Source organism: Chlorocebus sabaeus, chromosome 6, assembly GCF_047675955.1.
Source record: "Chlorocebus sabaeus isolate Y175 chromosome 6, mChlSab1.0.hap1, whole genome shotgun sequence".
NCBI classification, from domain to species: domain Eukaryota; kingdom Metazoa; phylum Chordata; class Mammalia; order Primates; family Cercopithecidae; genus Chlorocebus; species Chlorocebus sabaeus.
In genome coordinates this window covers 40,118,986-40,143,527 of record NC_132909.1, presented here as the reverse complement: position 1 = coordinate 40,143,527, position 24,542 = coordinate 40,118,986, and the positions used below count along the sequence as shown (strand labels likewise).

The 24,542-nt window shown below is 44.2% G+C and overlaps 2 pseudogenes; one reads left to right on the top strand and one right to left on the bottom strand.

Moving 5' to 3' along the window:
- LOC103234404 (uncharacterized) overlaps window positions 1-3,316 on the bottom strand; it is a 28,247-nt pseudogene extending 24,931 nt beyond the window's left edge.
- A 2,953-nt stretch (window positions 3,317-6,269) lies between these two features.
- On the top strand, window positions 6,270-7,091 carry LOC103234300 (large ribosomal subunit protein eL8 pseudogene; annotated as a pseudogene).
- The last annotated feature ends 17,451 nt before the right edge of the window (window positions 7,092-24,542 follow it).

The following is a 24,542-nucleotide window of genomic DNA, read 5'->3' as shown; positions in this document are numbered from 1 at the left end:
CTCTGCCTTTGGGAATTAGGTCCCAGGCCCTGAGAGCGTAGACACTGTGCATTGGCTATGGGGGAAAATTTAATTGTTGTTGTACATTTGCATAGGGACCCCCCCCCCCCCGGAGTATAGCAGCTGTTAGGTTTTGCCCAGCCAATTGATTCTGGTTAGCTCATTGTTTGCATAATGCATCATGTTATGCCCTCCAGAGGAGGTATTGACTGGTCTCTAAAGTTGTTTTAGCTGGCACTGACTAGTCCCATGGGGTCATATGGTAGTTATAGGCTATGGCCTCAATTAATCCTTTCATAAATGGGCGAGTGACTGTTTTCTCTAATGCTCTTTCTTATTTCTTTATAAGTCTTGAAAGTAATGGGTTCATGTACATGATTGACTTGTTGATCTTCCATCATTGGGCAAGCCAAGAGCTCCCCTTCTAACGCTGCTTGCCTAAGACAGGATCCCATAATTGTAGTGTATCCCTTGTCTTTTTCTCAATTTATGGGGGGAGAGGCTTAGGGAAAATCTCTATCTCCTCTGTGGCACCTTTACCCGGTAATGGCGGGGCTGAGAGAGGAGGAGGAGATAGTAAGGTAGATGATGATTCTTCCTCTTTTCCCATTTTATGCTCTTCTGTGTAGAGCAGGGCCAAAGCAGTACTAACTTAAGGCCCACAACATTAAAGAGTGTTAAAGATGTTACTGGGACCTGTTGTCCTTGTGCATAATGTCATTTAAGATTTCTTCCCACTTGTTCCCAGAGCTCTAGGTCTAGTGTGCCTTCTTCTAGGAATTATTGCTTACAGAAAACAACAGTTTGCAGGTCTCTTAATTGAGCCTTTGAAACTGAGGCTTCACTAGTTTTAAGCAGTTGTGTCAATACTTTTATATACTGTTGCTGTTGAGCTGATTACTGTTGACTCTTGATGAAACCATAGGTTAAAAAATCCCCCCAAGCTTGGAAATCCCCAGTGGGCACCAATTATTTACCGTGCAGTAACTTTACTTTCATTTCTGAGGGTTCCATCATGATGCATTGTGTCGTTTCTTATATGGGTCACCACCTGCTGGGTCTGTCCCACAGATCCTGGCTGACAGATAAAATGAGTACTCAGACATAGGTATGCAGTGTAAGAGCAGCTAGGGGATTGCCTAGCTCTAGTGGCCAGAGTGCAACCCGAAAAACTGGAGCTGCTTGCTTTTATTCCATGCAGGCACAATGCTGACAACCTGGAGCCAGTACAACCTGCAGGTAATTAATATTTATTGTTCCCCTTTCAGAGAATGTAATGCAGATGATCGAAGGTCAGTTCCTGGTGAACATAAGTAAGTATGTAAACAAGCCTGTTTAAGATAAATTCCCTCACACTCCCTTGTATCTACTCCTCCTTTGCCTCAGGATTATAAAACAGCTGACTTCAGCTATTCATCCCTGGTGCTCTGCAGTACCTTCTGTCCTTTCAGAAGGTTTGTGTCCTTTTCCTATAGTTTTTCCACCACTCAGACTGATCCCCCACACTTTACGCAATATGCTTGTGAGTCACAATCTACTCTAAGACATTTGTGATGGTATGGACCCATGATAGTATGTGTGGCTCTAAGTCCAGGAATGAGAGTCAACATCTCTCCAATTGGCTGATCCATATAGGAGGTGCCTCACTTGCCTACGAGCTACATTTAGGAGTGAGTCATCATTTGTAGCTTTAGAAATGAGCCATTTCTGGCTGTATGTTTGCACATCACTGTCACACTTCCAACTGTGGACTGCATCTGCATATGAGATTTAGGACCTCACCAGTGGGCTCTATGTAGAGATTACAATTATAATGTGTGGCAGGATGTTCTTTTAAGAAACACAGCCTTGGGCTGGGCGTGGTGGCTCACACCTGTAATCCCAGCACTTTAGGAGGCTGAGGCAGGTGGATCACCTAAGGTGATGAGTTTGAGACCAGTGTGGCCAACATGGTGAGTGAAACCCCTAAAAAATTAGCTGGGCTTGGGGGCACATGCCTGTAGTGCCAGCTACTTGGGAGGTTGAGGCAGGAGAATCACTTGAACTCAGGAGGCAGAGGTTGCAGTGAGCAGAGATCATGCCACTGCACTCTAGCCTGGGTGACAGAGTGAGATTCTATCTCCAAAAAATAAAAAATAAATAAAAGAAACAATATCATCTGTGTTTTTGTCACTTGATGACACTCTTTGTGACACCCAAGGGCTTTATACAATATATTTGAGAGAGTGGTAATTCTCTATGAACTTGGTGAAAAGAAAAGACAGGATAGTGTTTGTTTTCCTAAGCCTAGCTAGGAGGGAGTGTAACTTTTTTTTGAGGGAGGGGGAAGGAGTCTCACTCTGTCACCCAGGCTGGAGTGCAGTGATATGATATCGGCTCACTGCAACCTCCACTGTCTGGCTTCAAGAGATTCTCCTGCCTCAGCCTTCCGAGTAGCTGGTATTACAGGCACTTGCCACTGTGCCTGGCTAATTTTTGTATTTTTAGTAGAGATGAGGTTTCACCATCTTGGTTGGTCTGGTCTCAAACTCCTGACCTCATGATCCACCTGCCTTGGCCTCCCAAAGTGCTGGGATTACAGGCATGAACCACTGTGTCCAGCTGAGTGTAACTCTTTTATTGCCTGGTTTAAGGTGTGAGAATCATCATAGCAACTACAAGCTGGGGCAAGATATATGTCCCAATTACACTGCTGAGTAAGGAGTGAGCAGAAGAGTCACATCACCTGGGGCTGGTCTAAAGCATGTCATGATCTCTTCTGAGGGCAAGAACCAGACAGGAGAGTCATAACACATCACCTAGATGCTTGGCCAGGGATGCATTAAAATCAACTCCTACAAGGCAATCTGGGTGCTGTGGCTCATGCTGGTAATCCCAGCACTTTGGGAGACCAAAGCAAGTGGATCACCTGCCAGCCTGGCCAACATGTTGGAACCCTACGTCCACTAAAAATACAAAAATTAGCCTGTTGTGGTGATGCATGCCTTTAATCCCAGCTACTTGGGGGGCTAAGGCAGGAGAACTGCTTGAACCCAGGAGGCAGAGGTTGAAGTGAGCTGAGATCACATCACTGTACTCCAACCTGGACGGCAGTGTGAGATTGTCTCAAAAAAAAAAAAAGAAAAGAAAAAGAAAGAAAGAAAGAAAGAAAGAAAAGAAAAAAGAAAGAAAAGATGGGCACAGGCCACAAGTCACATCACCTGGGTGCTGGGCCCAGTGATATGTTACAACGCTCTCTTTGAGCAACACCCTGAGAGGTGAGACACACACCTGGTTGCTGATCCCATTGATATGCTACAATCTTTTCTTTGTGCATCGTGCATGTATGTGAGGAGAGTCACACTTCATAGGTGATGGATGCCAAAATATGTCACAAGGCTGCTTGTAGGCAGGACCCAGGCAGGAGCCTCTCATCCCCTAATGTCTGACTCAGTGATAAATAACAATATGCAAAATATACAAGGTCCAGTCAAAAGATGAGTTACATCATCTAGGCGCTGGGCCCAGTGATATCTTACATTTCCTACTGTGGACAGGTCCAGAAAGATAAGGAGAGACCTATTGCTTAGGCAATTGGTCCAGAGATATGTCACAATGACCACTTATGCAGGAATCAAGCAGAAGAATCACATCCCCTGTGTGCTGGGCCTAGCAGTAAGTCACTCTCACTTCCGTTAGCATGACCCAGGCCCAAAGATATATTATAATCTAACCATGGACAAAGTGAAGATAAGAGAGGGGAGTCACATAAAATAGCTGACGGGCAGATAGCTCACATCATCAGGGATAGGGCCCAGCAATATGTCACAATGTCTTACATGGGCAGTTTCAAGAAAAAAAAAAAAAAAGTAATATCCCTTTGCTGCTTAATTCAGTAATATTGCACAACCTTTCCCAAAGGGAAAACTAAAAAATTACAGAAAAAAATCAGCATGTATGCTGTGAAAAGTCACAATTCTCTCTGTGAGCAGAGACCAGGTAACACAAGAGGGTCACATCACCTGTGGGATTAGTGCCAGAGAGACCTTCTTCTTTTTTTTTTTTTTTTTTTTGAGATGGAATCTCACTCTGTTGCCCAGGCTGGAGTGCAGTGGTATGCTCTTGGCTCACTGTAACCTCCACCTCCTGAATTCAAGCAATTCTTCTGGCTCAGCTTCCCTAGTGGCGGTGACTACAGGTGCCCATCACCATGCCCAGCTGCTTTTTGTAATTTTCTTTTTTAGTAAAGACAGGGTTTCACCATATTTACTAGGCTGGGCTCGAACTCCTGACCTTGTGATCTGTCTGCCTCGGCCTCCCAAAGTGCTGGGATTACAGGTGTGAGCCACCGTGCCAGGTCACACAGGCATTTTAAAAAGACCCCTGTAGGCAAGGCCCCGGCATAAAAGTTACATCACCTGAGTGTTAAACCCAGCAATATGTCACAACGGCTCAAGTGGGCAAATTGCAGGCAGTTAAGTCAAAAATTGTCAGTGCAGGGCCCAGCAATAAGTCACCATGTCCCCTGAGGCCAAAACCTAAAAGAAGTGAAGAGTCACATAAGCTAGGTGCTGGGTGTAGCAATATGCTGCAATTTTCCTGTAAGCAGGGACCAGCAGAAGAAGAGAGTCACATTACCTGGATGCTGGGCCCAGTGATATGTCTACCATCTTTCCTGTAATAAAGACCCAGGTAGCAGAAACACATCATCTGGTTGCTGACCACAGCAATATGCCACAGCTTTCCATGTAGGAAGGGTGCAGGCAGGAGAGTCACATCTCCTAGGTGAGGAATGCAGAGACATGTCACAATGCCCCCTGTAGGAAGAGCACAGGTAGGAGACTCCCCTTCCTTAGATGTTGAGTTTAGCAATATGTCACAATACCCAAATATGAAGAGCCTGAGAAAAAGAGGAGAGTCACATCACCTAGATGCTAGGCCAATGATGTGTCACAATTTCTGTGTGAGCAGAGACCAGGCAGAAGAAGAAAGTAACATCATCATGGTGATGGGCATTGAGTTATGTCACAAGGTCCCCTGTAAGCAGGCCCAGAAAAAAAATGTTTGCTGGTGTTAAACCCAGCACAATGTAACAATGTCTAATTTGATATATTGAGCCCCAACATGACACAACATGTAAGACACATTTGGGAGAGTCACATAACATGAGTGCAATGTTGGTAGCAAGCCCTAAGCCTATCATAAGCAGGCCTTAAAGAAACTGGCCATAAACAGGGTTTCTGCAGTAATGTGACATGCTCGTGATGGCTGTCATGCACACTGCTAAAAGTTGTTGGTTTACTGGAGCAGGGCAAGGAACACCTGGCCCCGCCCAGATCAAAAAACTGCTTGTGCCTTGACAGCATGTTTTTGCTGCAGATAATCAGCCAGAGCCTGTTTCTCTGCTCCTCACTGAGAATGCTTTGTTTCCCATAAGGAATACTCTTAGCTAATCTAAAATCAGTAGAAGCAATGCTTATCACTGGCTTTCTGTCAATAAATGTGTGGATCAAACTCTGTTCGAGGCTCTCAGCTCTGAAGGCTGTGAGACCTGATTTCCTTCTCCATACCCTATATCTCTCTGTGTGTGTGTCTTTAATTCCTCTAGCACCGTTGGGTTAGGGTCTCCACAACCAAGCTGGTCATGGCAAGCAGTGCCCAACGTGGAGACTCAAATTCAGGTCAAAGTGTCACCGGAGTGGCGGTTGGACTAAGTTGGAGGACACCCGAGTACTCTTAAGCAATCCCCGTGGTGAGTAAGAAGGGGAGCTCGGAAGCATCAGGATAACGATGGGACAAGCGTAGGCTCTGGTTCTTTCCACCTTGGAATCTTTTCACACTAATGACAAGGAGGAAGGAAAGTATAACAAAGTAACAGAAGAGGTAACAGAGCAGGTTTGTTTACCAGCTAAAGCAAAAGCAGCAAAGGAGGAAGAGGTTCATCCCTATCCTTCTGCACCCCATTATGTGGAAGAAAAAGAGTGGCTTGACCCTCCAGATCTTTCTTTTCCAGAGGACACTGGACAAAAAGTAGTTGCGCCAGTGACTGCTCAAGCAGTGCCTTGAATGACCACTTCAGTTCTATTTAGGCAGGAATCCAGCAAGCTAGATGAGAGGATGATATGGATGCTTTGCAGTTCCCTATTAGAATACACCCACCTGATCAATAGGGAAATATTATGGCTATGTTTGAGCCTTTTCCTTTTAAAATACTTGAAGAATTTAAACAAGGTATTAATCAGTATGGACCAGGTTCTCCTTTTGTAATGAGACTGTTAAAGAATGTTGCTGTCGCTCTCCTTCCACCCCGCAAGATGCCAAAAGGAAAGAAGGCCAAGGGAAAGAAGGTGACTCCAGCCCCTGCTGTCGTGAAAAAGCAGGAGGCTAAGAAAGTAGTGAATCCCCTGTTTGAGAAAAGACCTAAGAATTTTGGCATTGGACAGGACATCCAGCCCAAAAGAGACCTCACCCATTTTATGAAATGGCCTCGCTATATCAGGTTGCAGCAGCAGAGAGCCATCTATAAGTGGCTGAAAGTGCCTCCTGCTGTTAACCAGTTCACCCAGGCCCTGGACCACCAAACAGCTACTCAGCTGCTTAAGCTGGCCCACAAGTACAGACCAGAGACAAAGCAAGAGAGTAAGCAGAGGCTGTTCACCCAGGCTGAGAAGAAAGCTGCTGGCAAAGGGGACATCCCCACTAAGAGACCACTTGCCCTTCGAGCAGGAGTTAACACTGTCACCACCTTGGTGGAGAACAAGAAGGCTCAGCTGGTGGTGATTGCACATGACATGGATCCCATGGAGCTGGTTATCTTCTTGCCTGCCCTGTGTCATAAAATGGGGGTCCCTTACTGCATCATCAAGGGGAAGGCAAGACTGGGACGTCTAGTCCACAGGAAAACCTGCACCACTGTCGCCTTTACGCAAGTGAACTCGGAAGACAAAGGCGCTTTGGCTAAGCTGATGGAAGCTATCAGGACCAATTACAATGACAAATACGATGAGATCCACTGTCACTGGGGTAGCAATGTCCTGGGTCCCAAGTCTGTGGCTCATATCGCCAAACTTGAAAAGGCAAAGGCTAAGGAACTTGCCACTAAACTGGATTAAATGTACACTGTTGAGTTTTCTGTACATAAAAATAATTAAAATACAAATTTTCCTTAAAAAAAAAAAAAGAATGCTGCTGTCTCCAGTCAGATGTTGCCAGCTGGGGGGACAGTAGGATTATTTTTAGGTAGGTCTAGTTCAAATTTTAAAGGAGAAGTAGTACATACAAGAGTCATTGATTCAGATTACAATGGAGAAATTCAAATTGTTATATCTACTTCTGTTCCCTGGAAAACAGGGCCAGGAGAGTGCATAGGATAGCTCCTGATTGTGCCATATCTGGAAAAGGGAAAAATGAAACTAGACAGACAGGAGGATTTGGCAAAACAAATAAACAAGGGAAAGCTGCCTACAGGGTAAATCAAGTTACTGATAAATGTAATTTCCTACCTGTGAAATAACTATTCAGGGAAAGAAATGTAAAGGTTTAGTAGATACAGGAGTGGACATTTCAGTCATTTCTCTACAGCACTGACCATCCGCATGGCCAATTCAACCGACTCAAGGTAACACAGTTGGAGTTGATAAAGTCCCTGAAGTATATCAAAGTAGTTATATTTTACATTGTGAAGAATCTGATGGACAATCTGTGACTATTCAGCCAATTATAACTCCTGTACCTGTAAGTTTATGGGGGAGAGATTTATTACAGGAATAGGGGGCACAATTTCTAATTCCAGAACAATTATATAGCCCTCAAAGTCAGCATATGATGCAAGAAATGGGGTATGTGCCTGGCACGGGATTAAGAAAAAATTGACAAGGGTTAAAGAAACTGCTTCAAGTGGAAGGACAAAACTCTCATCAGGGTTTAGGATATCAGTTTTGATGGTGGGCACTGTTAAGCCTCCAGAACCTATACTTTTAAAATGGTTAACAAATAAGCCAATTTGGACAGAACAATGGCCGCTGAGTAAGGAGAAACTGGAGGCTTTAAAGAACATAGTTACTGAACAATTAGAAAAAGGACACATAGCTCCAACATTTTCCACCTGGAATTCTCCAGTCTTTGTTATTAAGAAAAAAATCAGGTAAATGGAGAATGCTGACAGATGTTAGAGCCATTAATTCAGTTATACAACCTATAGGAGCATTAAAGCCAGGATTACCTTCTCCTGCTATGATTCCAAAAAATTGGCCTTTAATAGCTATAGATTTAAAATACTGTTTCTTTACTTTCCCCTTAGCTGAGCAAGACTGTGAATGGTTTGCATTTACAATTCCTGTGGTAAACAGTTTGCAGCCCGCTAAGAGTTTTCATTGGAAAGTCTTGCCACAAGGCATGTTAAACAGTCCAACAATTTGTCAGACTTATGTAGGACAAGAAATTGAACCTACTTGTAAAAAATTTTCACAGTGTTATGTTATTCATTATATGAATGATGTACTTTGTGCTGTCCCACTCAGGAAATATGACTCCGATGTTATCACTTATAAAACTCAATTTCTTGAGCTGGTTTAATTATAGCTCCTGACAAAATTCAGACTACTACTCCTTACTCCTACTTAGGGACCTTAGTAAATGACACTACAGTAGTGCCACAGAAAGTAACCATACATGAGGATCAATTAAAAACATTGAATGATTTTCAAAAATTACTAGCAGACCTTAATTGGATACAACCTGCTCTAGGCATTCCTACCTATGCCATGAGTAATCTATTTTCTGTCCTTAGAGGAGATTCTAATCTCACTGGCCCTCAGCAATTAACAAATGAGGCTGAGATAGAGTTACAGCTGATTGAAAAGCAAGTGCATAAAGCTCAAATAAATAGAATAGATCCAGAAAAGACTTTAGACTTAATTGATTTTTCCAACTCAGCATTCACCTGCTGGTGGTATTATTCAAGATCAAGATCTTGTAGAATGGCTTTTTCTTCCACATACTAATTCACGGACTCTAACTCATTATTTGGATCAAACTGATACTCTGATAGGAAATGGGAGAACCCAAGTTGTTAAATTGCATGAATATGATCATGGAAAAATTATTGTCCCTCTTACAAAGGCACAAATACAACAAGTCTTTATAAATAGTCTTAATTGGCAAACCCATTTAGCTGATTTCATTAGTGTTCTTGATAGTCACTTTCCAAAGACAAAATTAATTTAATTTTTAAAATTAACTAATTGGATTCTCCCTAGAATAACTAAATTTAAACCAATTGAAGGTGCTGAAAATGTTTTTCCAGATAAGTTTAGTAATGGTAAAGCTTCTTATTCTGCATCAAAAAGTAAAGTTTTCTAGACACCCTATACTTCAGCTCAAAAAGTGGAGCTTGTAGCTGTAATTGAGGTGCTGACTGCTTTTGAGATGCCTGTCAACGTAATTTCTGATTCTTCATACGTGGTTCATTCCACACAATTAATTGAAAATGCTCAGTTATGATTTCCTACAGATGAACAACTGATTACTTCATTTACCCAATTGCAAACAGCAGTTAGGAATAGAATGCACCCTTTTTACATTACTCATATTAGAGCTCATACACCTCTTTCAGGACCTTTGACTGCAGGGAATCAAATGGCTAATCACGTAGTTGCTACTGCAATATCTAATGCTAGACACTTTCACAATTTAACCCATGTTAATGCCTCTGGTCTCAAACGCAGGTACAGCATTACTTGGAAAGAGGCTAGAGCCATTATTCAACAATGTCCAACTTGCCAAATGGTGCATTCCTCATCTTTTACAGGAGGAGTTAATCTTCGAGGATTGGAACCTAATTCTCTTTGGCAAGTGGATGCCAATCCTGTTCATTCTTTTGGTAAATTGGCTTATGTATATGTATGTGTAGATATATTTTCTCACTTTGGATTACGTGCCAAACAGGTGAATCCTCTGCCTGTGTTAAATGGCATCTCCTGCAATGTTCGTAGTCATGGGCATTCCAGCTTCAGTTAAAATGCAGAATGCCCCAGGCTATACTAGCCAAGCTGTAGCTACATTTTTTTTCTATATGGAATATTAAACACATTACTGGTATCCCATATAATTCTCAAGAACAAGCCACAGTGAAAAGAATGAATCTCTCACTGAAACAGCTGTTGCAAAAGCAAAAAAGGGGGTAAACAGGGACTATGGGACACCACATATATACAATTGAATCTAGCATTATTAAGTTTAAATTTTTGAGCCTGTCTAAAGGCCAGATGTTATCAGCAGCTGAACAGCATCTACAGAAACCAGCTGCAAAGACAGAAGCAGAACAATTGGTTTGGTGGAGAGATTCGATAACAAGAAGTTGGAAAACAGGTAAAATAATAACTTTGGGTAGAGTGTATGCTTGTGTTTCTCCAGGCCAAAACCAGCAACTGATTGGGATATCATCAAGACACCTGAAAGCTTATCATGAGCCAGATGCCAAGGAAGAGATTTTGGGAGGATCCTGAGGACCCCCCGGTTGCAGTCATGTTGAGACTGACGCTGAGGAGGACCCCAACTGTAACGAGCAACACCTGTCAAATACAGCCACCTACCTGGGGACAGATCTAGGAGCTGTCAGAGATGGTGGAAGAAAACCTGAGGAAGCTAGGCACGTTGAGTAATTAATGATAGCTATGATAGCAGTGATCACCATTGCCATGAGTATTCCTTCAGCAAGGGCTGACACAGAGAACAATTATACTTATTGTGCATATTTATCAATCTTGGCTGGCAATAATGCCTGGATGTAATCACTCCATGATACATTTACACATGCTTTCTGGTCTCAGTATTTACCATAATAAATCTGCTCCTAAAATTGAAACATACTACCCTCAAAAACCTATTTGTAAACAGAATTAAACCTGGCCAGAAGAAATGAATGTACTTGTTTGGGAAGATAGCATTGCAGAACAGGTAGAGGTGATGCGCAATGATTCCTATGGAATCATTATTGATTGGTCCCCTAAGGGGATGTTTAGCTTGAAATTCACCTCTCAATCTGCAGGCCATGGCCACACTAAGTTCAGCTGATCTGAACAAAACAGTCAGATGGTAGAAATGGTAAGAAGTGTGGCAAGAGTTCCTATTATCTGGAAACATGGCAGTATAGTGGCACCTCAACCTCAAATGATATGACCTACTCTGGTAGCTAAACATAAGGATTTGTGGAAACTATTAATAGCTCTTAATAAGATCAATATTTGGGAAGGAAATATATACTATACTATCACAATATAATCCTAATTACATTTTAGAACTTTTTGAAAACAATACAATGTGGATAGAAAGTTGTGTTCACCATCCTTTTCTGTTGGCAATGGGCAATCTAAAGTTTGACATCCCTAATTATCATGTAACTTACCAGGAATGTAGATTGTTCTCTTGTGTGAACTCTTCGTTGTTTAACACTAATCATTCTATCCTAGTAGTGAGAGCTCAAGAAGGAGTATGGTTACCAGTGAAGCTTTCCCGTCCTTAGGAAGCCTCTCCCTCTGTACATGTTACTGAAATTCTTCAGAAAATTCTGAGATGCTCTCGGTGTTTCATTGCTACTTTAATCTTGATTATTATAAGACTGATCGCTGTCACAGCTACTGCTGCAGCAGCTGGAATTATGCTACATTCATCAGTGTAAATAGCAGATTTTGTAAATACACGACAAAAGAATTCTACTCTGCTGTGTGACTCTCAAACTAAAATAGACCAAAAGATAGTTAATCAAATCAACGATCTCTGACAAGTTGTAATGTGGTTAAGAGATCAAGTAGCTAGTTTAGAATATAGAATGCAGCTAAAAAGTGACTGGAATAATTCTGACTTTTGTATCACTCCTCACCCTTGTAATGAATCACAGCATGAGCAGGAAAGAATTAAGAAACATTTAAAAGGTCATACTGGAAATTTATCTTTGAATATTGCAAAAGTGAAGGAACAAGTATTTGAAGCCTCTCAGGCACATCTGATGCTAATGCCAGGAACTAAAGTGCTTGAAGGAGCTTTAAAGTGGGCAGATTAGCAGTTTCTTGATCCATTAAAATGGATCAAGAATCTTGGAAGCTCTGTGATTTCAGTGATGATCATGCTTTTAATCTGTTGTCTTTGTATAGTCTGCAGATGCAGATCCCAAATTCTACAAGAAGTAGCCCACCATGACAAAGCTGCCTATGCCTTTATCACTTTGCAAAAACATAAAGGGGGACATGGTAGTAAGACCTAAGTCTATCATAAACAGGCCTTAAAGAAACTGGCCAGAAACAGGATTTCTGTAGCAATGTGACATGTTCATGATTGCTGTTATGCACACTGCTAAAAGTTGTTGGTTTAGTGGAGCAGGGCAAGGAACACCTGGCCCTGTCCAGAGCAAAAAACTGCTCAAACCACAAATGATAACAGGAGTGGCCTGTGCCTTGACAGCATGTTTTTGCTGCAGACAATCAGCCAGAGCCTGCTTCTCTGCTCCTCACTGAGAATGCTTTGTTTCCCATAAGGAATGCTTTTAGCTAATCTTGCTTATCACTAGCTTTCTCTCAATAAATGGGTGGGTCAAACGCTGTTTGAGGCTCTCAGCTCTGAAGGCTGTGAGACCCCTGATTTCCCACTGCACTGAATTTCTATGTGTCTTTAATTCCTCTAGTGCTGCTGGGTTATGGTCTCCATGACTGAGCTGGTGTTGACAGGTGCAGGATTCAGCAACAATTGACAATACCCAAAATTTGTGGGGTCCCCCAAAACAGAGGAAAGTCAAATCACCGAGGTGTTAGATCCAGTGATATATTACAATCTTACTTTTGGACTGGGACCAGGCAGCAAAATCAAATCACTCAGGTGCTAAACATAGGCATATGTAACAATCACACCCACAGGAAAGTCCAGTAATGATTTAACAATCCCATGCAGGTCCCAGTTCTAGGTATGAGAGTCACCACATTTTGTATGTTGGGTCTAAGTATGGTAGTGAAAATCTCACCAGTGAATTGGATCAGTGCATGAGAGCCTTCATTCCTCCTGTAAACTGTGTTCACTCTGGCCCTAAGCCCAGATAAAATTTTCACGGATTCAGATAGAATTCCCACATGCCAATGAACTGAGTTTAGAAATAAGTCATCATTCCAACTTTGGCTGGATGTTCACATATGACAGTTACAATTTTAACTGTGGACTGTGTCTGTGTGAAATTCAGGGTCTCACCAGTGGTCTCTGTCCATGTATGAGGGTGACAATCCTAACAATTGGTGGGGTGTGCACATGAGAGCCACAATTTCACCTGGGTGTTGAACCCTGGAATGACACTCTCTGTACCACAAGAGATTTATATAGTATGCAAGAAAGTGGCAATTATCTATGACTTTGTACAAAAAAGAAGAACCAGGATTGTAATTACAACACTAGGCCTAACTATAAAAGACAGCACCTCTCCTATTAGTGGAGTGAGGTATGAGAATCACCATTGCATCTGTGAGCTAGGCCAAAATATATTTTACAATCCCACCTGTGAATAGGCAAAGAGAAGGAGAGTCACATCACCTAGGTTGAGGGCAGGACCAAACAGGAGTGTTGCATCAATTTAATACTCAGCCAGGAATATGTTACAACCTTCTCCTAAAAGCAGGACACAGACAGTAGAGTCACATCACCTGGGTGCTGAGTTCAGCAACAGGTAACAATGCTTTCTAAGGTCAATACCCACGCAGGACAGACACATCGCCTGGTACCTGGGTCTAGTGATAATTCACAATTTTTCCTGTGTGCAGAGGGCAGGCAAAAATGGAGAGTTACATCTTCTAGGTAACTGATGCATAGATATGTCAGAAGGCCCTCTGTAGAAAGGGTCTAGGCAGAAGCCTCTTATTTTATAGGTGTTGGATCTAGTAATATGCCCTAACATGGAAAATATTCAGGGCTTAGGCAAAAAAAAGGGGTCACATAACCTGAGTGCAGAACTTAGCAATATGTAACAATGCACCATGTGGGCAGTGCCAAGGGAAGAAAAAAGACTCACACCACCTGGGTGGAAGACCCAGCCATATGTCACAATGACACCTGTGGGCAGGACCAAGGCTGGAAAAGAGGGTCATATCTTTGAGGTGCAGAATCAAGACATATATCACAAGCTCATCTGTGGGCTGGGTTGAGGCAGGAGAGCCAAATCACTAAAATGCATAGCAGACACAATCATACCTGAAGGAAAGTCCAGGAATAAGATTAGAAATTCCACACATGTCCATGTTCTAGATATGAGAGTCAACACCTCCTGTATGTTGGGTCTAAATACATGAGTAACAATCTCAATAGCTGACAGAATTTTTGCAAGAGAGCCACAATTTCCTCTGCAGACTGTGTTCTTTCACAGTAGGCACAGCCTCATATGTGTGCTGAAGTTTGGTCTGAGTCACCAGCCCACCTGTAGACCAGATCCACATATGAGAGTCAATTCTCCAACTTTCAACAGACTCCATGTGTGAGATTCAGAACCCCAAAAGTGAGATATGTTTATATGGGAGAATGACAATCTTTATTGTTGCCTGAGTGTGCATTCATGAGACACTATCTCACCTGTGTGCTGTGTATTCCCATGACACCCTGTGTCACCTGAGGGCTTTATACAATATGCAAGAGTGGTGATCCTCTGTGACCTTCAAACAAGAAGGAAATCCAGACTCTTTTCATTAGTTCTAAGCCCAGAGTCAACATCTCTCTAATTGGCTAAGTCCAGATAAGAGAGTCCTCACCTTCCTATGAACTGGGTTTAGAAATGAGTCACCATTGGCTGGGCATGATGGGTCACGCCTATAATCCCAGCACTTTGGGAGGCTGAGGCAGTTGGATCACCTGAGGTCACGAGTTTGAGAACAGCCTGACAAACATGGTGAAAGCCCATCTCTACTAAAAATACAAACAATGAGCCAGGCATGGTGGGTGGCAGGTGCCCATAATCCTAGCTACTTGGGAGGCTGAGGAAGGAGAATCACTTGAAGTTGGGAGGCAGAGGTTGCAGTGAGCCGAGATCATGTCATTGCACTCTAGCCTGGACAAGAGGGAAACTCCATCTCAAAAAAAAAAAAAAAAAGGCACCATCTCAACTGTGGCCAGATGTTCACATATGACAGTCAGAGTTCCAACTGGGAAGTGCATTCATATGAGATTCAGGATCTCACCTGTGAGCTCTGTCCATGTGTGAAGGTAACAATGCTAAAGGTTGGTGGGGTGTGCATAGGATAAACACAATCTCATCTGTATGGTGGACCCTGTTATGACATTCTCTGTAACACACTAGGGCTTTACAGATGTGAGAAAGCGGTAATTCTCTATGACTTTTGTTTTTTTTTTTTTTTCTTTTTTTTGAGACGGAGTCTCGCTCTGTTGCCCAGGCTGGAGTGCAGTGGCCGGATCTCAGCTCACTGCAAGCGCTGACTCCCGGGTTTACACCATTCTCCTGCCTCAGCCTCCCGGGTAGCTGGGACTACAGGCACCTGCCACCTCGCCGGGCTAGTTTTTTGTATTTTTTAGTAGCCAGGATGGTCTCGATCTCCTGACCTCGTGATCCGCCCATCTCGGCCTCCCAAAGTGCTGGGATTACAGGCTTGAGCCACCGCGCCCGGCCTCTCTATGACTTTTGTACAGAAAGAAGACGCAGGATCTTCTTTGTTTTCCTAAGCATAGCTATGAGCAACATTATCTCTCCTACTGGCTTCTTTGAGGTATGAAAGTCATCGGTACATGTGTGTGCTTGGCCAAGTTATATGTTACAGTTACACCTGTGAGTAAAGAACAAGCACTAGAATCACATCAACTGTGTGCTGGGACAGGGTTACCTCACAATCTTCCCTGAGAGCATGCACCAGGGAGGAGAGTCACATCACAAGGGTTCTCAACCAGAGATGTTACAATCCTCTCCTGAAAGCAGGGCACAGGAAGAAGAGTAAGATCACCTGGATGGTGGGCCAGGAGATATGTTACAAGGCTCGCTGTGGGCAAGGCCCAGACAGGACAGACAAAACACCTGGTTGCTGGGCCCAGCAATATGTCACAGTTGTCTCTATGGCAGAACGCGGGCAGTAAAGGATTTCATCTCCCAGGTGATGGGTAAAAAATTACATCCCAAAGCACTCTGTGGGAAGGGCTCAGGCAGAAGCCTTCCAACCCCTAGGTGTCTGTTTCAGTAATATGTCACAATAACCAAAATATGCAGGTCTCAGGCAAGTGAGGAGGGTCACACCACCTAGGTGCTAGGTCCAGTGATCTGTCACAATCTTTTTTTTTTTTTTTTTGGCAATGCTCAAGCAAAATATAAAAGTCACATCACCAAGATAATGAACAAAAACATGTGTTAGAATATTTCTGTATGAGGGCCTATGCAGGAAAGTCGCATCACCATGTTGTTGGATCCAGAGATACGTTGTAATACGTGATGTATGCGGGTCTCAGGCAGGAGAGGAGAGTAACGTCACTTAGGTGCAGGGTGCACCTAAATGCACATCACAATTTCTCCTTAAGCACACCCCAAGGAGTAGCAGAGAGTCACATCACCTAGGTTCTTGGTCCAGCAGTATTTCACAATACCCCTGAGGGGAGGGCCTAGGCACAAAGTCACAATACCTAGGTGAGAAGCCTAGAGATATATCACAATATCCCTTGTGGGTAGGGCTCATAAACAAGAGGAGAGACATAGCCTAGGTGCTAGGCTCAGCTTCATGCTCCAATCACTCCAGTGGGAAGAAGCCAAGAATGAGGAAGAGTCACATCACATAGGAGCTATGTCAAGTGGCATATCACAATTCCCACTGTGGACAAACTCCAGAAGAAAAGAGTTACATCATCCAGGTGGGAGGCCCAAACATATATCACAGTGACTTCTGTGTGCAGGGACCAGGCAGAATAATTACATCACTGTTTTGCTTGCCCCAGCAATAAGTCACTCTGTATTCTGTGGGCATGACCCAGACAGAAGAGGAATGTCCCATCATGTAGGTATAAAGGGCATTTACCTGAGCTTGGCCCATAGGAGAGATTGTAATGGGTCAAGAAATATGTCACAGTGCTCCCTGGGTGAAGGTTCAGGCAGAAGACACACATCATCCTAGTACTGGGCCTAGTAGTATGTCTCAAAGCCTTCTAAGGGCAGAGCCAAAGCAAAAAAAGTAACATCACCTTAGTGTTATGCAAAGTCATATCTCATAATCTCTTTTGTGAGCCAAAACTTAAAAAAAGAAAAGTGTCAGCCAGGCGCAATGGCTCAGGCCTGTAATCCCAGCACTTTGAGAGGCCGAGGCAGGCAGATCACCTAAGGTTGGGAGTTCAAAACCAGCCTGATCAACATGGAGAAACCATGTCTCTACTAGAAATACAAAATTATTTGGGCATGGTGGCACATGCCTCTAATTCCAGCTAATCAGGAGGCTGAGGTAGGAAAATCACTTGAACCTGGGAGGCAGAGGTTGTGGTGAGCCAAGATCGCACCATTGCACTCCAGCATGGGCAAGAAGAGTGAGACTCTGTCAAAAAGGAAAAAAAAGGAAAGAAAAGTGTCATATCAGCGAGATGCTAGGCCCAACAATATGTCCCAATACCCTGAGTGATTAGGGAACAGGCAGGAAAAGTAAGTCACAATTCCAGGGTGATTGAGAAGATATATATTACAATGTTCTCTGTAGACAGGTCCAGGACGAAGCATTACCTCACCTGGCTGATGGACTTAACAATATGTCACAATGGCCTATGTAGGTAGGGCACAAGCATGAGAGTCACAAAACTAAAGTGTGAGGCCCAGCAATATGTCACAATGGACATGTAGGCAGCCCCAAGGCCAAAGAGGAGACTCATATTACCTGGGTGCAAGGTTCAGCAATATGTCACAATGACCCCTGTGGGCTTTATCAAGGCAGAATAGAGTCTGGTTCCAGTGATATGTCACTGTGAGTTGGGCCCAGGCAAGAAAGTCAAATCATTCAGATGCTGGGCCAAGGTGTATGTCTCAATCACACCCGTAGGAAGGTCCTGTGATGACATTAACAACAACACACATGTCCTGAGTGAAGGGATGAGAGTCAACACCTCCTGCATTTTGGATCTAAATACAGGAGTCACAGTCTCAATAGTGGACTGGATTTGTGCATGAGCCTCAATTTCTCTTGCAAACTCTGTGCCTTAAAGTTACAGACACAAAGGTTCACTGAATCTTGGTTAAAGAGTCACCAACTCAACTGTGGAAAGAATCCAAGAGTCAATTTTCCAACATTCAACTGCCTCCAAAAGTAAGAGTCAGAACCTCAAAAGTGGGTGGTATTCATTTAAGAGAATAACAATCTTTGCTATTAACTGGGTGTGAATATGAGTGTCGCAATCTCACCTGTGTGCTCAGCCGTGCCAGGACACTCTCTGTACTACCTGGGTGCTTTATATGGTATGCAGGAGAGTTGCAATCTGCTCTGAGACCTTTGTACTTCTATGGATCCATAATCTTATTTGGTCCTAAATCTAACTATGAGAGTCAACATCTCTCAAATTGCCTAGGTACGGACAGGAGAGTCCTCATCTCCCAGTGAGATGGGTTTAGAAATGAGCCGGCATCTCACCTGGGCATGGTGGCTCACACTTGTAATCCCAAGAGTTTGGGAGGCTGAGGCAGGCGGATCACCCAAGGTCGGGAGATCAAGACCAACCTGACCAATCGGGAGAAACCCCGCCTCTATTAAAAGTACACAAAATAAAATAAAATTATCCAGGTGTGGTGGCACATGCCTGTAATCCCACCTACTCGAGACAGGAGAATTGCTTGAATGTGGGAGGAGGAGGTTGCAGTGAGCGGAGATCACACCATTGCACTCCAGCCTGGGCAACAAGAGGGAAACTCCACGTTAAAAAATTTAAAAAAAAAAAAAAAAAAAAAAAAGTGTTGGCATCTCAACTGACCAGATGTTCAGATATGATAGTTACAATTTCAACAGTGGACTGGATCTGCATGTGCGAATCATGATCTCATCAGTGGGCTCTGTCTATGTGTGAGGGTGACAATTCTAAAAATTGGCAGAATGTGCTTACAAGAAACATGATCTTTAGGCCAGGCACAGTGGCTCATGCCTGTAATCCCAGCACTTTAGGAGGCCAAGGCAGAGAGATCATGAGGTCAGGAGATTGAGACCATCCTGACTAACGTGGTGAAACCACATCTTTACTGCTAATATAAAATATTAGCCATGTGTGGGGGCACGTGCTTGTAGTCCTAGCTACTCAGGAGGCTGAGCCAGGAGAATTGCTTGAACCTGTGAGGTGGAGGTTGCAGTGAGCTGAGATTGCACCACTGCACTCCAGCTTGGGTGACACAGCAAGACTCTGTCTCAAAGGAAAAAAAAGAAAAAAGAAACAAAATATGATCTAACCTGATTTGCAGCCCTAACCAGGATTGAGGTAAGAGCCTCCCATTTTAGGAGTCCGGCTCAGTGAAATGTCACAGTACCCGATATGCAGTTCTCAGGCAGAACAGAAGAGTCACATGACCTAAGTTCTTGTTCCAGTGATATGTCACATCTTGTCTTTTGGCGGGGACCAGGGAGAAGAGGAGTCACATCACATAGGTGATGAATGAACATATATGTTCTAATAGTCCCATGTGCAGAGAAAATGCAGGACAGTTGCATCAGCTATTTGTTGAACCCAGTGATATGTCAAAATATGCAATTTATGCAGGGCCCAGGCAGCAGAAGAGAGTATCATCACCTAGGTGTCATGCACAGTGACACATTACAATACCATCTTGAGAGCCCAAGCAGTGGAGAAGAGTCACATCACCTAGGTGCTGAGTCAAAAAATATGTCAGCCAGGAGTAGTGGCTCAAGACTGTAATCCCAGCACTTTGGGAGGCGGAGGTGAGTGGATAACCTGAGGTCAGGAGTTCGAGACCAGCCTGGCCAACATGGTAAAACCCTATCTCTAACTAAAACTATGTGGGGGTTGAGTCAGGATGGTGAGAGAAATTGTAAAATTACAGGAAATAAACACAAACCCTGGTGGAAGGCCTGGGGATTTGCATAAAGTGTTTGGCTGGAGGCAGCTGAATTCTCTTAAAAGTTTAGAGCATAGATACATAGGAATGTAGAGTAGTTTACCTAAATAACTTGTTCACTCATGTAGTCCTAAAACTCACCTTTGATAGTTCGTGGGCAGGATGGCTCCTTTAGAGGGAAGGCAACTGGGTTGATTACCCTCTAATGGTGTTGACTCAAAGTCTTTGTCATTTAATGTGTGCTGAATAAATGCCAGCAGGGCCAGTGAGTCAGGGCCGTGGCTGCAACTCTTTACAGCACTCTCCTTGAAGTCTGTAAGTGGCCCGTCTGACAAGCACAATATCTGTGTCGGTGTGCGTTATTCATCTGTCATTGGGTCAGAGTCTGCAGGACAGACCCCCACAGCTGGTGCCCCATGTAAGGAATGCTGTGCAGGGAGCACAACAGACCCCCGAACAATGGTAAAAAAGGAACTGCACAGTCAGTAAGTAATCAGTAAGCCATTGGTGACCACACAGGATTTCCAAGTTCGGCAGGGATTGTTCAAGCAGAGGTTTCATCAAGGGACAACAGTTACCAGCTCAACAGAAATAGTATATAAAAGTATTGAAATAGTTGCTTAAAGCTAGTGGAGCCTCAGTTTTGAAAGCTCAATTAAGGGACCCAACGCAAACTGTTGCAACTCATAACCCATGATTCCCAAAAGAAGGCACGCTAGACGTACAGCTCTGGGAACCAGTGGTGAGAAATCTTAAGCAAAACCATGTGCAAGGGCAACAGGTCCCAGTATCATCTTTAACACTATGGGCTCTAGTGAGGGTGGCCTTGGTCCCCTTATACACAGAAGAGCCTAAAAAGGGGAAAAAGGAGGAATTGTCACCTGCCTCACCACCTCCTTCTCCCTCAGCCCCGATATCACTGGGCTGAAATAACAAAGAAGAAACAGAGGTTTTGCCTAAGCCTCCTCCTCAAATAAATAGGAAAAAAGATGAGGGATACACTACAGCAATGCAACCCTGTCTTAAGCAATTAGTATTAGAACGGGAGCACTTAGTCTGCCCACTAATGCAAAATCAATGAGGCAATCAGTTACATAAAGAGTTGAGAGGCCAGGCACAGTGGCTTACACCTGTAATCCCAGCATTTGGGGAGGCAGGCAGATCATGAGATCAAGAGATCGAGACCATCCTGGCCAACATGATGAAACCCTGTCTCTACTAAAAATACAAAAATTAGCTGGGAGTGGTGGTTCACGCCTGTAATCCCAGCTACTCAGGAGGCTGAGGCAGCAGAATCACTTGAACCTGGGAGGCACAGGTTGCAGTGAACCAGATTGCACCGCTGCAGTTCAACCTGGCCCAGCCTGGTGACAGAGCGAGACTCTGTCTCAAAAAAGAGTTGAGAAAAGGCATTAGAGGCCAGAGCTGTGCAGCCAAGGAAGCAGTGGGCAGAAGAAAATGTTCAGCAGCAGGGAAGCTCGCAGACACTGAGCCAGCAAATGCTCCCCCAAATTCAGCCTGTGTGGTGGTGGTGGTGGGGATGGGGAGCCAGGACCAGTGTTCCAGAGCTAGCCTGCTAAGGAGGGGTGGAAGGCATGTGCGGGAAGGTTCACTGAGCCAGCACCAGCCTGGCGGTGGGGGAAGGGAGCAGCATAAGTGAAAAGCGGCACAGGCAAAAAGTGGCACCTAGGCAAGCACAACACGACAGCCACCCCAGGACCCATGCTGCTGCCCTCCAACTCTGCGGGCAGCCCACATTTACTTCATGTGTTCCTTGTATACAAGCTGTCAGGCCTCTGAGCCCAAGCCTGCACGTATACATCCAGATGGCCTGAAGCAACTAAAGAACCACAAAAGAAGTGAAAATAGCCAATTCCTGCCTTAGCTAATGACATTCCACCATTGTGGTTTGTTCCTGCCCCACCCTAACTGGTCAACCGACCTTGTGAAATTCCTCCTCCTGGACAATGAGTCTCAGAATCTCCCCATTAAGCACCTTGTAACCCCCGCCTCTGCCTGCAAGAGAAAAACTACCTTTGACTGTAATTTTCCACTACCTACCCTAATCCTATAAAACTACCCCACCCCTATCTCCCTTTGCTGACTCCCTTTTCAGACTCAGTCTGCCTGCACCCAGGTATTAAAAACTTTATTGCTTACACAAAGCCTGTTTGGTCATCTCTTCACATGGACGTGCATGACATTTGGTGATAAAGACCCGGGACAGAGGACTCCTTTGGGAGACTGGTCCCATGTCCTCACCCTCACTCCATGAGGAGATCCACCTATGGCCTTGGGTCCTCAGTCCAACCAGCCCAAGGAACATCTCACCAATTTCAAATTGAGTAAGCATTCTTTTCACTCTCTTCTCCAGCCTCTCTCACTACCCTTCAATCTCCTTGTCCTTCCAATTCCAGTTCTTTTTCATCTCTAGTAGAGACAAAGGAGACACATTTTATCCATGAACCCAAAACTCTGGCACTGGTCATGGACTCAGGAAGACAGTCTTCCCTTGGTGTCTGATCATAATGGGGATATCTGACCTGATTATTCACCCACATTCCATTGGTGTCTGATCATTGCAGGGATATCTACCTTGGTCATTCACCCACATTCCCTTGGTGGCAAGACAACTGCAGAGATGCCTGCTTTGGCTGCTCACCCACATTACAGCCCAGGGCTGCTCACCCCATCCCCTTCTCCGCATCTCTACCCTTCTCTTCAAATTTCACTGTGGGCAAACTTCCACCCTCCATTCCTCCTCTTCTCCCTCAGCCTCTGTTCTCAAGAACTTAAAATCTTTTCAACTCACACCTGACCTAAAACCTAAAAATCAAATGGCACTTTTGATTTCTCCATCTTACAAGACCTGGATGATTTTTGTCAAAAATGGGCAAATGGTCTGAGGTGCCTGACGTCCAGGCATTCTTTCACACATCAGTCTCTCCCCAGTCTCTGTTTCCAATGTGACTCATCCCAAATCTTTCTTCTTTCTCTTCTGACTGTTCCTTCAGTCTCCACCCCAAGTTCTGAGTCCTTTAAATCTTCCTTTTCTAAGGACCCATCTGACCTCTCCCCTCCTCTCCAGGCTCCTCCTCATCAGGACGAGTCAGGTCCCAATTCTTCCTCAGCCTCCACTCTCCCACCCTATAATCCTTCTATCACCTCCTCTTCTCACACTTGGTCCAGCTTATGACTTCATTCCACAACTAGTCCTCCCCCACCTGCCTCTCAAAGAGGTGGCTGGAGCTAAAGGCATAGTCAAGGTTAATGTTCCTTTTTCTTTATACGACCTCTCCCAAATCAGTTAGAATTTAGGCTCTTTTTCATCAAATATAAAAACCCAGCCCAGTCCATGGCCCGTTTGGCAACAACACTTAGATGCTTTACGGCCCTAGACCCAGAGGGGCCAGAAGGCCATCTTATTCTCAATATGCATTTTATTACCCAATCCACTCCCAACATTTTTAAAAGCCCCCAAAATTAGATTCTGGTCCTTAAACCCCACAACAGGACTTAATTAACTGTGCCTTCAAGGTGTACAGGAATAGAGAAGAGACAGCCAAGCAGTGATGTATTTCTGAGTTGCAATTACTTGCCTCTGTTGTGAGAGAAACCCCAGCCACATCTCCAGCACACAAGAACTTCAAAATGCCTAAACTGCAGGGGCCAGATATTCCTCCAGGACCTCCTCCCTCAGGATCTTGCTTCAATTGCCAGAAATCTGGCCACTGGGCCAAGGAATGCCCGCAGTCCAGGATTCCTCCTAAGCCATGTCCCATCTGTGCAGGACCTCACTGGAAATTGGACTGTCCAACTTGCCTGGCAACTGCTCCCAGAGCCCCTGGAATTCGAGCCCAAGGCTCTCTGACTGACTCCTTCCCAGATCTTCTTGGCTTAGCGGCTGAAGACTGACGCTGCTCAATCGCCTCAGCAGCCTCCTGGACCATCACAAACGCTTTTGAGTAACAACTTACAGTGAAGAGTAAGTCCGTCTCCTTCTTAATCAATACAGAGGCTACCACTCCACAACCAAGAGCCTGTTTCCCTTGCCTCCATAACTGTTGTGGGTATTGATGACCAGGCTTCTAAACTTCTTTAAGCTCCCCAACTCTTGTACCAACTTGGGCATTCTTTTATACACTCCTTTTTAGTTATCCCCACCTGCTCAGCTCCCTTATTAGGTTGAGACATTTTAACTAAATTATCTGCTTCCCTGATTATTCCTGGGCTACAGCCACACCTCATTGCCGCTCTTTTCCCCAGTTCAAAGCCTCCTTCACATCCTCCCCTTGTGTCTCCCTACCTTAATCCACAAGTATGGGATACCTCTACTCCCTCCTTGGTGATCGATCATGCACCCCTTACCATCCCATTAAAACCTAATCACACTTACCCTGCTTAATGCCAATATCCCATCCCACAACAGGCTTTAAGGGGACTAAATCCTGTTACCACTTGCCTGTTACAGCACAGCCTTTTAAAGCCTACAAACTTTCCCTACAACTCTCCTATCCTACGT